Source organism: Crocuta crocuta, unplaced genomic scaffold (genome assembly GCF_008692635.1).
Source record: "Crocuta crocuta isolate KB4526 unplaced genomic scaffold, BGI_CrCroc_1.0 scaffold83, whole genome shotgun sequence".
Classification (NCBI taxonomy): domain Eukaryota; kingdom Metazoa; phylum Chordata; class Mammalia; order Carnivora; family Hyaenidae; genus Crocuta; species Crocuta crocuta.
This window is the reverse complement of record NW_027529638.1, coordinates 6745472-6756446: the sequence shown is the minus strand read 5'-3', so window position 1 is coordinate 6756446 and position 10975 is coordinate 6745472. Positions and strand designations below refer to the sequence as shown.

General features: G+C 38.1%; 1 long non-coding RNA gene across 2 annotated transcripts in view; it reads right to left on the bottom strand.

The window, feature by feature from the left end:
* Positions 1-8144: 8144 nt before the first annotated feature.
* LOC144230111 (uncharacterized) overlaps positions 8145-10975 on the bottom strand; it is a 29091-nt gene continuing 26260 nt past the window's right edge. For both annotated transcript variants that reach the window (XR_013334696.1, XR_013334697.1), the window contains 2 exons: positions 9192-9276; positions 8145-8312 (listed from right to left, as the gene is read on the bottom strand). This is a non-coding gene — a long non-coding RNA (uncharacterized LOC144230111). The remainder of the gene's footprint in view (positions 8313-9191; positions 9277-10975) is intronic.

Sequence of the window (10975 nt, the reverse complement as noted above, 5' to 3'; positions counted from 1 at the left end):
ATTGGACAGCCTGGGTCTAGAGCAGTGGTTCTCTGAGGAGAGATTTTGCCCCACAGGAGATATTTGACAATGTCTGAAGACAACATTTGATTGTCTTGAAGGAATGTTTTTCTTGTCTCCATCAAGAATTCCCAATAGTCATAGTGTCTATTTTCAACCTAGGATTACCTTATCTGTGTGTACACAACATCTTAAGAAATTTCCAATTTACAATTTCCAATTGTAAAACAAATACATGGAACATTAGAGAACAGTTAGGCACACATGATGAAATACCGGCCAATGCTTTCTTTGGTTTTGTTTTAAATACATGGACAGATGACCATGCAATATAAACAAATGCCNCTCCAGGCTCTGAGCTGGCAGTCAGCACAGAGCCCGACGCGGGGCTCGAACCCACGAACCGTGAGATCATGACCTAAGCGAAAGTCGGACGCTTAACCAACCAAGCCACCCAGGTGCCCCTCTTTGGTTTTGTTTTAAATACATGGACAGATGACCATACAATATAAACAAATGCCAACAACCAAGATTTCATAACTAAGCACACCATAAGCACATAGAATTTACAAAAGGGTCCAGTCCAAGGTGATGACATCTCATCTCACAGTCACACTGAATCTATAGTTCCACACAGAGCAATTCCCACTAGTAAAATCCAGAATGTGACCGAGTGACTCCTACACATTGGGTAAAGAAGAAAATACCCACGTGGACAGGGGTAGGAAGGGCTGTCAACCTCACCTCTGGCATAGCAACATACAATCATGAGGGAACTTACAACTTCCAGCTTCTTGCTGTGGAGTTAAGGGTTTGGACCCAACATTTAGTGCCCCAAATTTTAAAATTTCCATCAGGGTGAAGGTCCCCCAGAAAACCTCAGTCTGAAAGCCAGTGGAGCTGGTATCCATGCAACTCACAGAGCTATTGCAAACAAAGAAAGAGTTCTTGGCCTTCTCACAAGGACTTGCAATGGCTTTCCACCTAGAGTTCGGTGCAGAAGAAACAAACAGAAATCCCTTTCTCCAAGTCTTTCCCTGTCCCTGAAAGAGGCCTTTTCATATGCTTTAAAAGATATTGTCTGAAGGTCAGCCTTCTAATTTAGCACACATCTGGGGTGACTATGATTCTTCCCTGAGACCAGGGAGGCCTGAGGGTGCTATCACTACATTCCTCCTGCCTGTTCCATGGGACTGTTGTCTACCTACATACAGCCTATGCACACATCTGGCACCCTGGCTTTTGTGGAGGCCACATAGGGGACACATCCCTAGACCACCTGGTTCTGGTGGCCAGTGGGACTTCTATTAGTGTGTACCCACATGAGTGTAGCAATCAAAGGAAATGTTTTTAACTGGCTATCCTCCCAGGGCTCAGCACAGAGAGCAAACAAAAATAACCCATCTCCCAGGTTTTCCCAGAAAGAGGCCTATTTGGATACTTCAAAAAATCACAGATATAAGATATCTTAAGAAATTTCCAAGGTAAACAAATACATGGAACATTAGAGAACAGTTAAGCACTCATGATGAGATATCGATCAATGCTTTCTTTGGTTTTGTTTTAAATGCATGGGTAGATGACCATGCAATAAGAACAACAAATGCTGACCACCAAGATTTCAGAACTAAACATCATAAGCACGTAGAAATTGCAAAAGGGTCCAGTCCAAGATGACACCTCATCCTAGGTTTGACTTCCAAACAGCCAGCATCTAGGTGCTGACTGAAATCCTCCCCTTTGGGACACCAACAGATCTTGGTATATCTTCAGCTACTGGAAGCTGTTAAGAGCAAAGAAGGTGGATTGTACAATTAAAACAGTTTGAGAGACAACCAAGAGCCAGGATCAGCTCAATGAATATGTTCATCATTTTCATAAGAATATTCCATGAAGACTGGGAGAGGTGGCTGTTTTATGTAACCCACAAAAGCCAACACAGAGAGTTAGGGAAAATGAAGAAAAGGAGGAATGTGTTCCAAACAAAAGAACAAGATAAAACTCTAGAAACAGTTCTTAAAGAAATGGACAGGAGAATACTATGAACAATGGTATGCCAGCAAATTGGATAGCCTGGAAGAAATGATAAATTCCTATGAACATACAACCTACTAGAACTGAATCATGAAGAAACAGAAAATCTGAATGGGCCAATTACTAGTAGGAAGACTGAATTAGTAATCAAACATCTTTCAAAAAAGACCAGGTGGCTTCAGTGATGAGTTCTAGCAAACACTGAAAGAAGAATTAATATCAATCTTTCTCAAACTCTTTCAAAAAAGAGAAGAGGAGGAACACTTCTGAGCTCTTTTTATGAGGCCAGTGTTACAGATACCAGAAAAGGAGAAGGACAAAAACCAGACAAGGACACCACAAGAAAGAAAAGTTACAGCCCGATATCCTCCTTTAGGGGTGGGGAAAGTGTATGAAGAAGGTCAAAAGGTACAAGCTTCCAATTATAAGATGAGTAAATGCTGGGGAAGTAATGTACAGCATGGTGACTATAGTTAACAATATTGTATTGTATATTTGAAAGTTGAAAGTTGTTAAGAGAGTAGATCTTAAAAGTTCTCATCACTAGAAACACTAGTAACTATGTAAGGTGATGGATGTTAAGTAAACTATTGTTGTGATCAGTTTGCAATACTGTTGATCCTTGAACAATGTGGTGCCCTAACACTTGCATAACACTTGAAAATCTACATATAACTTTTTACTTCCCCCCAAACTTAGCTAAAAATAGTCTACTGTTGGCTGGAAGCCTACTGATAACATAAACAGTTGATTAACACATATTTTGTGTAAGTATTATATGCTATATTCTTGTAATAAAGTAAGCTAGGAAAAAGAAAATCTCATTAAGAAAATACTAAGAGAAAATACATTTACAGTACTGTACTGTCATTTGTCAAAAAAAATCTGGGTATAAGTGAATTCCTATAGTTAAAATCCGTGTTGTTCAAGGGTCAACTGTATATACATATTTCAAATCACTATATGGTACAACTTTAATACAATAGTATGTGTCAATTACATCTCAATAAAACTGGAAAAATTTGCAAAGTAAATTTGATACATAATTTTTAAAGTTTATTTATTTATTTATTGAGAGAGAGACCAGGGGAGGGGCAGAGAAAGATGAATCCCAAGCAGGTTCCATGATGTCAGCACAGAGCCCAATGAGGGGCTCAAACTCACAAAGAGACTTCATGACTTGAGTTGAAACCAAGAGCCAGAAGTATAACCCACCGAGCCACCCAGGTGCCCCAATAAATTTGATACATAATTAATGAGAATGCATATTGCTATTGTCCTGAATGATGATTAGGAATTTGCTGTAAATAATTCTTTTAATGAGTACAGTTATATTGCTGTTACAGTGTCAAACTGTTTCCCCTCTTTTTAAAAATTAATTTTCTTGATTTTTTCAATAAAATTATGCGAACAAATTTTTCTTAATAAATACAATAAATAATGATAAATATTAATATCTATTTTGCTCCTATAGTAGTTTAAATTTATCACACTCATGCTGACTGATTTTCACATTTAAAGATCCAAAATCTTGGATATTCCTTCACAGACTTCACAGAGTTATGGGGATTAAATAGTTCAAGTTTATGCTGTTGAAGACAGACTATATCCCTCAAACCTCTTCCCCTAATATCCAGTTAAGAGTCAGGGTAGACAAGATCACGCTTCTCACCTTATCTGCTGACCTGATTACATGAAGAAAAGAAGTAGGGTGAACACAGTGGGTGGTAGGAAAGGTCTGAAAAATAGTGCATTCAGGATTTTCATTCATTTCTTCATTCACAAATATTTGGGTTCCATTCTTCTGGCAAGTATTGCAGTATTTGGACAACGTGTCTGTTCTCTCTTTACTTAAGGGCTTGTCTGAGAGTACAAGGCAGTACAGATGGGGTTCTGAAGCAGTGGATATATGCCCAGAGTTGGGAAATAAATCTTACTCAGCTTTTCGCATAATGCAAGAGGTAGCTACTGTTTTTAGCTGCCAAGTACACCAGTCAGATCACTGGCCACCTTCCATCATAACTTCTTCTAGTGACAAAGCTTCTGTCTCTAGGTATGTGGCTAAAACCAGGTCAGTCTGAATACTTCTCACTCTGGTGAGGTAAGTCATATGATCTGAGTCACAGTAGCATATCAGGATTGGTCTAGATGGAGATAGCAAGGAAGGAAGAAGGCCTTGCTTTTAAACACTAGAGTTAGAAGTCTGTGAAAACAGATGCCATTGGTCCTATTTCTTGTCTTGTGGAGAATGGCTGTTTGCATAAGAGATAATGAAACCATTGGAGAGCTATTAGGGATGCAGAGAGAGAGAGGGGAGAGAAAGAGAAGGAAGGAGACAGAGAGAGAGAGAGAGAGAGAGACAAAGAAAGACCAGGAAACACTGAATGCTGTTTCCAGGTCTGAGATTCTAAAAGCTGACATTCCCCAGGGTGTTAGTTGATGAAAGATTCTGGGCAGAGGAGGCTGCCTCCTCAACTCTGTATCACATTTCACCATCTGGAGCTGAAAACGGCTGTTTCTGCCCAGAGCTCACAATGTGTCTTATATAAAGGGTTCCTTCAACCTCTGGCCCCTAGGTCCTTATCTTCTACCAATAATGTCCTCAACTCACATCTCCCAAGAAAAAGCAACCCTTTTCAGGTATAAAGGAGTCTTAATATCACAAGAGACATTCACTCAAGGGAACCAAATCTGGAAATTCAACTCTTGTCTACCAAGTGAACAATCTTTTGCATAATTAAACAAAACCCTTCCTCTTCTTTTTTTAAAACTGTAGTCTTTTCTCTAATTTACATAACAAAAAAATCTCAAGAGGTTTAATCAGAACAAAGGGGTTGTTTATCCCAAATATGTTATCATGTTTTTGTGAAATAAAAAACTATTGGCAGCTCTGAAATGGCAATTTTTTTCAGCTCCTAGTCACTTAAACCAAGGTGTCAAGATTCCTTCAGAGCTCTAGTTGCCCTGCACCTTTCTTGCCCCTGGTAATTCATCCAAGAAGGTTTTCACAGCTTGTACCCTACAAATGGAATTTAACCCACAGGTATGGATAGTAGTGCAGGTGACTTTATTTTCCATTTTGCTTCAGATATCACTATCATGTTCTTGTGCACATTATACACATCTGAATAGGGTTATTCTGAGAGTAGTTAGAAATGTAGGACTGAAATAAAGTGAAATGCCAAGGAAAGAAATAGAAATTTAGGAGAAACTACAGTGAAGGTACTTAGCTGAATTAATCTGCCATGTGGAGAGTTCAGAGTGCTGTTGCATATTCTTAGGGGCAGGGCCAGAAGCCTTCAAAACAGACCAGGTTAGAGCATAATTCAGTCCTCGTAGCTCTATTTGGGTGTAGTGCAAGACCTCCTAACTTCTTGCCCTGTCTCTTTACCTTGTTGCCAAATAACAGCTGCAATCTTGGTCACTTCCTTTCAACTTAAATTTTCACACTAGCCTCTCTTCAGTCTTGATGTTTTTGTCATTTGACTGGGTTCCTGACCTGGCCCCACTCCTCTTTCTGCTTTTGCTATTCATATTAAATAGCATCAAAGGAATTTTTAACTACATATGACATGAGATATGACACAAGACAGATTTTGTATTATTTTCAATCTTATGAAGAAGAGGGATGGCCATTTAAAAGAAAGGCCCACAATAACCACAACTGGTATTGTATTGGAAAATTGGAGCTGCCACAAGGGTCAGATTTCAACTGGAGAGTTAGAATAATTCTATTGGCCTCATTCTTCCTTCAGCATCATCCTGATGTTCAATAAAAGGCTAGAGGCAGACAGTGAGGAAGATTCAGGTTTGGGTGAGATACTGTAAGTCAAGGGTATTAAACTTCTTCTACATATGGCTATATTAAATATTGCCATCTTAGAAACTTGCTGTGTGAGTGTAGAGGTTCCTCAAAAAATTAAAAGTAGAATTCCCTGAGAAACTTGGTGTGTCAGATGTTATAGACTGATCGGCTCACATAACACCCATTCCACCAACCCTCCCCCCGGCTTTTTTTTGAAATTGAGTCTATTACAGCAGCTGTAAAACCTAAGAATTCAATTCCCAGCCTCTATTGACACTAAAGTGGCCACGTGACTTGGCCCTGGCCAGTGAGGTATAAGAAGATGTGATCTGGTGCCAATACTCCCCCTCTCTCTTTTCTTTTCTCTTCTTTTCTTTTCTTTTCTTTTTTCTTTCTTTCTTTTTTTGTTCTGGTTTGTGGTTTTGAGGCCTGGAGGCATTGATGCCACGTGGCACTGTGAGGCGACTGTAAGAGGACAAATGATAGCAGGATAAGGAAGGTAGGCCAAGAAAGTAGAAAGAGTCTGGATGTCCAGTGGCATTGTGGAACCATGGCACCAGTCTGGAACTGACTCCCAGCACTCGTGTCCGGTGAGACAGTAAGCCTCTATTCCTTTAAGCCAGTGCTTCCCATCCATTCCCATGTCTTGGCATACAAAGAAATGAAAATATTCCTATGCTGCTACATGAAGGTAGATAAAGCTGCTTAGAACGGAAGACAATCTTTCACATCTTAAGTGCCCACTCCAAAGATTAAATGATAGCTCTCGGCTTACTTTTAAACATTTGCTGTTCTCAGAGAATTCTGATTGCAGCCACTTTTAGTTGTATTTTCTCTTCCCTAAAGCTAAACATATCCCTGACACACTGGAGTTTGAAGAGAGTCTTGAGAAGCAAGGAGGTCCTTTTTAACTTGAGAAAGAGAGAATGGTTGGGTAACTGAAAGTCATGATGAAGGTACAAAGCAAGTTATAATATGCAAATGGAAATGTGACATGCAAAAAAGAAATTCTGTTACAAGAGAGGGATTTCTGATTTAAAGAATCTGAGGGTTCTTAGATTCTCAGATTTCTTGTGACGAGAAGATCAAAGGAAATTTTCTGTAACTCCCTGGCTGATGTAATGGAGATGGAAGGTCTACAGAGTCAAGGAAAAAAAGAAATATAAACTAAAGGAACTGGAGCTGTTAAATTACCTTAGAATGTCAAGGATATTGGTGTAGAGGAAGGATGGACTATTCTAGGCTGGAAGTTTTGAAAAAGGAAGAGGTCTCTGCTAGATGAGAGCTGTGATGCTGGAACGGAGGGGTAGAGGATTTGGTCTGAGGATATACATTTCAAGTGATGAGATTGGGAGGGAATTGCTCATTCTGTTGAATGAGAAGTAGGATTGGGAACCTAGGAGAAAACCACTTCTTGCAGCTTTGCTGTTCCTCCGTACCTCCCCTCTTGACATTTTCCAGCTCCTCTTCTGGGCACTTTAGGTCAGATTGCAGCACAGCAATAAAATATATAGGTGAGATTTTTCCAGATCCCTTTCCTGATGACAAAGATGTTTTTCCTTGATCAAACCTACTTGAGTTCACTTGAACTCTTTTTCAACTAGGCTTGACTTTTGGACTTCGGTGACCCTCTCAGCATAAAATGTTCAATTTTATTAAGAGCCTTGATAAGTTAATTTAACTAAAATCTCCCATCTTCCATATCTGATCACCCTCAATATCTAATCGAGCTCCTCATCTGCCACCATCCCCCCAGGTGATGGCTGAGCATCTTGGCCTGCAAGGGTCATGAATAATTTTTCTTTAACAATTTGAAAAATATTTTTTCTCTAACATTGATTAGGGATTAACAACAATCAAATAATGCTAATAGTAATAGATAATATAGGCATTACAGATAATACATTGTTGAACACATACTAGATTTCCAACACCATTTAAATGCTATACAAGGGGCGCTTGGGTGGCTCAGTTGGTTAAGCGTCCGACTTTGGCTCAGGTCAGATCTCACGGTTCATGGGTTCGAGCCCCGCATCGGGCTTTGTGCTGACAGCTAGCTCAGAGCCTGGAGCCTGTTTCAGATTCTGTGTCTCCCTCTCTCTCTGTTCCTTCCCCGCTTGCACTCTGTGTCTCAAAAATAAATAAACTATAAAAAAATAAATTTTAAAATGCTATACAAATATTAACTCATTTAATTCTCATGAAAACCCAATGAGCTTTGTGTAAGGCAGCACTGAGCATTATGATTTGGTGTGTAAAAGACAAACTGCACTGGAAAATTCAAGAGATGATTACATATGAATGATTGCATTAGAAAATTTATTAATGAGGATCTCTCAAAGAAAAAGGGGGAGTCTGGGGTTTTATAGCCACAGGTAACAAGTCAGTCACTTGCAATATGGGAGTTATGAGGAATGATGAAGACATCTTGGAATATGTGAGGCTAAGTTTGCACTTTGAGGATAGTCATTTCCTGTAACACAAAAGGGTACAAGGATTTCTTAGCCATTGCTGCTCAAAACACAGGGCTCAGGTGAAAGTTCAACACTGTCAGATAAGGGAAGAATGAGAGAAGTATGTGAATGTACCAAATAATTTAATGACAACTTTTAAACTCTATGTCCGTAATTCAAATTCTTTAACATGAATTAAAGGCAATGCTGATTATTCTACACATGTTATCTAAAGTTTTCTACTGTTAAATTTAAGGGGAATAGAAAACTTAGGATCATCCTCAGTGCTACATGTTAAGAAAAGCCAATATATGATGGATAAGTGGGAAGTGATTATTTATGATATAAAATGATTATTTAAAGTTTTAATAAACTTCCCAATGATCTATTTTTGGGAATAGTGACAAGAGTGAGAGGCCACCCAAGAACTTAACAATAAGAAAAGATTGTCCCCTAAGAAAGCTACTTTTATGATATTTTTCAAAATACAAGAATAGTGTCTGTCTAGGTCACAGGTTATTTCTAGAACATCAAAAAGTACTTGGCATAGAATAGATACTTAAACATTTGCTTAAATTAGTGACTTCATAGTAATAAACCGGGAGACTGTATAGAACTCTAGGACTAAAGAATTTGGGAATACCTCCAACTCTAAGCAAAATAATCTTGAGAAGGAAGTCTGGAAAGTGATTAAGCTTTAATAAATAAAACCCTAAGCAGTGATATTATACTTTATTTAGAGAGAATATGTAAATGAAAGTACTCAGAACACGCCTTCCCAACATATGTCTGACTTGGCACATTGACTATTTTGAGCTAAAGATACTTGAAAAACAATAGGTGCAAGAAAAGCACTATGACCTCCCCTTTTTCCCCTGAAAACAAGAGAGAAAACTTACATGAAAAGAAGACTTTTCTTGCACCTGGATGTTCTTCTCTGGAACATTCTTATCTCCAGAGAAGGGGGTCAAGGCTGAGAAGAATCTGTTCAAACAAATCTTGTTGAAATAACCCTCATCTTCCTTCAGTTTCCCCATATATTTTAGATAGTTTTCCACAATTACTATACAATAAAACCTTGGATTGCAAGTAACTTGTTCTGCAAGTGTTCCATAAGAGAAGCAAACACTTCTAATAAATTTTAACTTGAAAATGAGCGATGTCCTGCTCTATGAGTAGTACGTGATGTCGAGCATCACATGATCACAGCTGAGCCAATGGCTCTTGAAACTGATATAAGTACTTTGGATTACAATCATGTTTCTGGAATGAATTATGCTCACAAACCAAAGTTTTATTGTACTTTGTTCAACCTGGTATGTAAGCACCCGCACCTAACAGCTTTTTGGATTTTCATTTTCCAATAAAGACTAAGTACCATGTACATATGAAAATATGCATGAAATTTTGTATGTTTTTCTTCTGTTAATCTGTCTTCTGTCAGTTTATGTCAGACCCAGTTGGAGACCCTAAGAGGGTAGAGAAAAAGTTTTTACTCCCCTACATAAGTAGAAAGGTAAGTTCTTTCTGGAGTACAGGATATGAAACTCCAAAACAAAAAGTTGCACATATCCATATGAAGCATTGTCCAGGCAGAGAATCTCCTACTGATGAAAATGGCTAGGGAGGTAAAAGCTCTAAGCTTTTTAAACTTGTTTCCTTTAACCATTTGAATTGTGCAACTCAGGTCCCTATTCTAATTCCAGGCTTACAATTATGATTTGACTTCCTGTGGCTATCAGAGGAACAAAGCTTTGACCTAGTAAGTTTTTTATTGTCTGTACTAACCATGGCAAAACTGAACAGCAACCACACATTTAGCAATTTCTTTACAGATACTGTACGTCATTAACTATTCTACCTTGGAAACTGAGAGGCTGAGATACACACACAATGATATGGTTAGAATTATATTTTAAATAGATTTCTCAAGCTGCAGTGTGGAGCCTGGACTTAAGAAATACAAGACTGGGATCAGGCAGACAAGTTAAAAGGGAATTATTGAGATTGTTCCAGCAGGAGATAATGAGGACCTGAATTAGGAGGCTGTAGAGATGTGGAGCCAAAATACGAAACATTACTCTGTACTGTTACTGGTACTGAGTATTTTCTAAATCTACTTACTTGATAGGTGAGCAAAATTATTTCATTGTTGATTGGATTTCAGTGTCTTTCATTACTAATGAAGATGAAACTTTATCACTGGATTAATTCTTGTGTTTACTGTTTAATTTTTAAAATTTAAATTTTGTTTCATAAAACGTTTTATACCTAAAAAGTACAAGAGATTCAAACTACCTAGAATTAAACAGTGGTCATAGGGACATTTAAACATACAAAACCAAACAGCACCAATTGAAATGCAGAGCAATCCTATTTTACTTTAATGTAATGCATTAATTTTGGTCTCACCTTCAGCTTTGATTTACACAAAGTTGCCTGGGAAACAGAATTTACTGACTCAGCATAGACCATAAGATTTGCATTGTAAAAAGAGTCCAAAAAACTAATTCTAAGAAGTGGAGAGAGTTTATTCAGAATCCAATCAGTTTCAAGGCTTAGGAAAATAATTTTTTTAATGAGGCTAGAAGAGCAATTCACAAGCAAATTCCATAGAAGTATTTTTCTCTCTGATGTTTATTTATTATGAAATAAGCATGATAAGAGCAACAGATGACTTTTA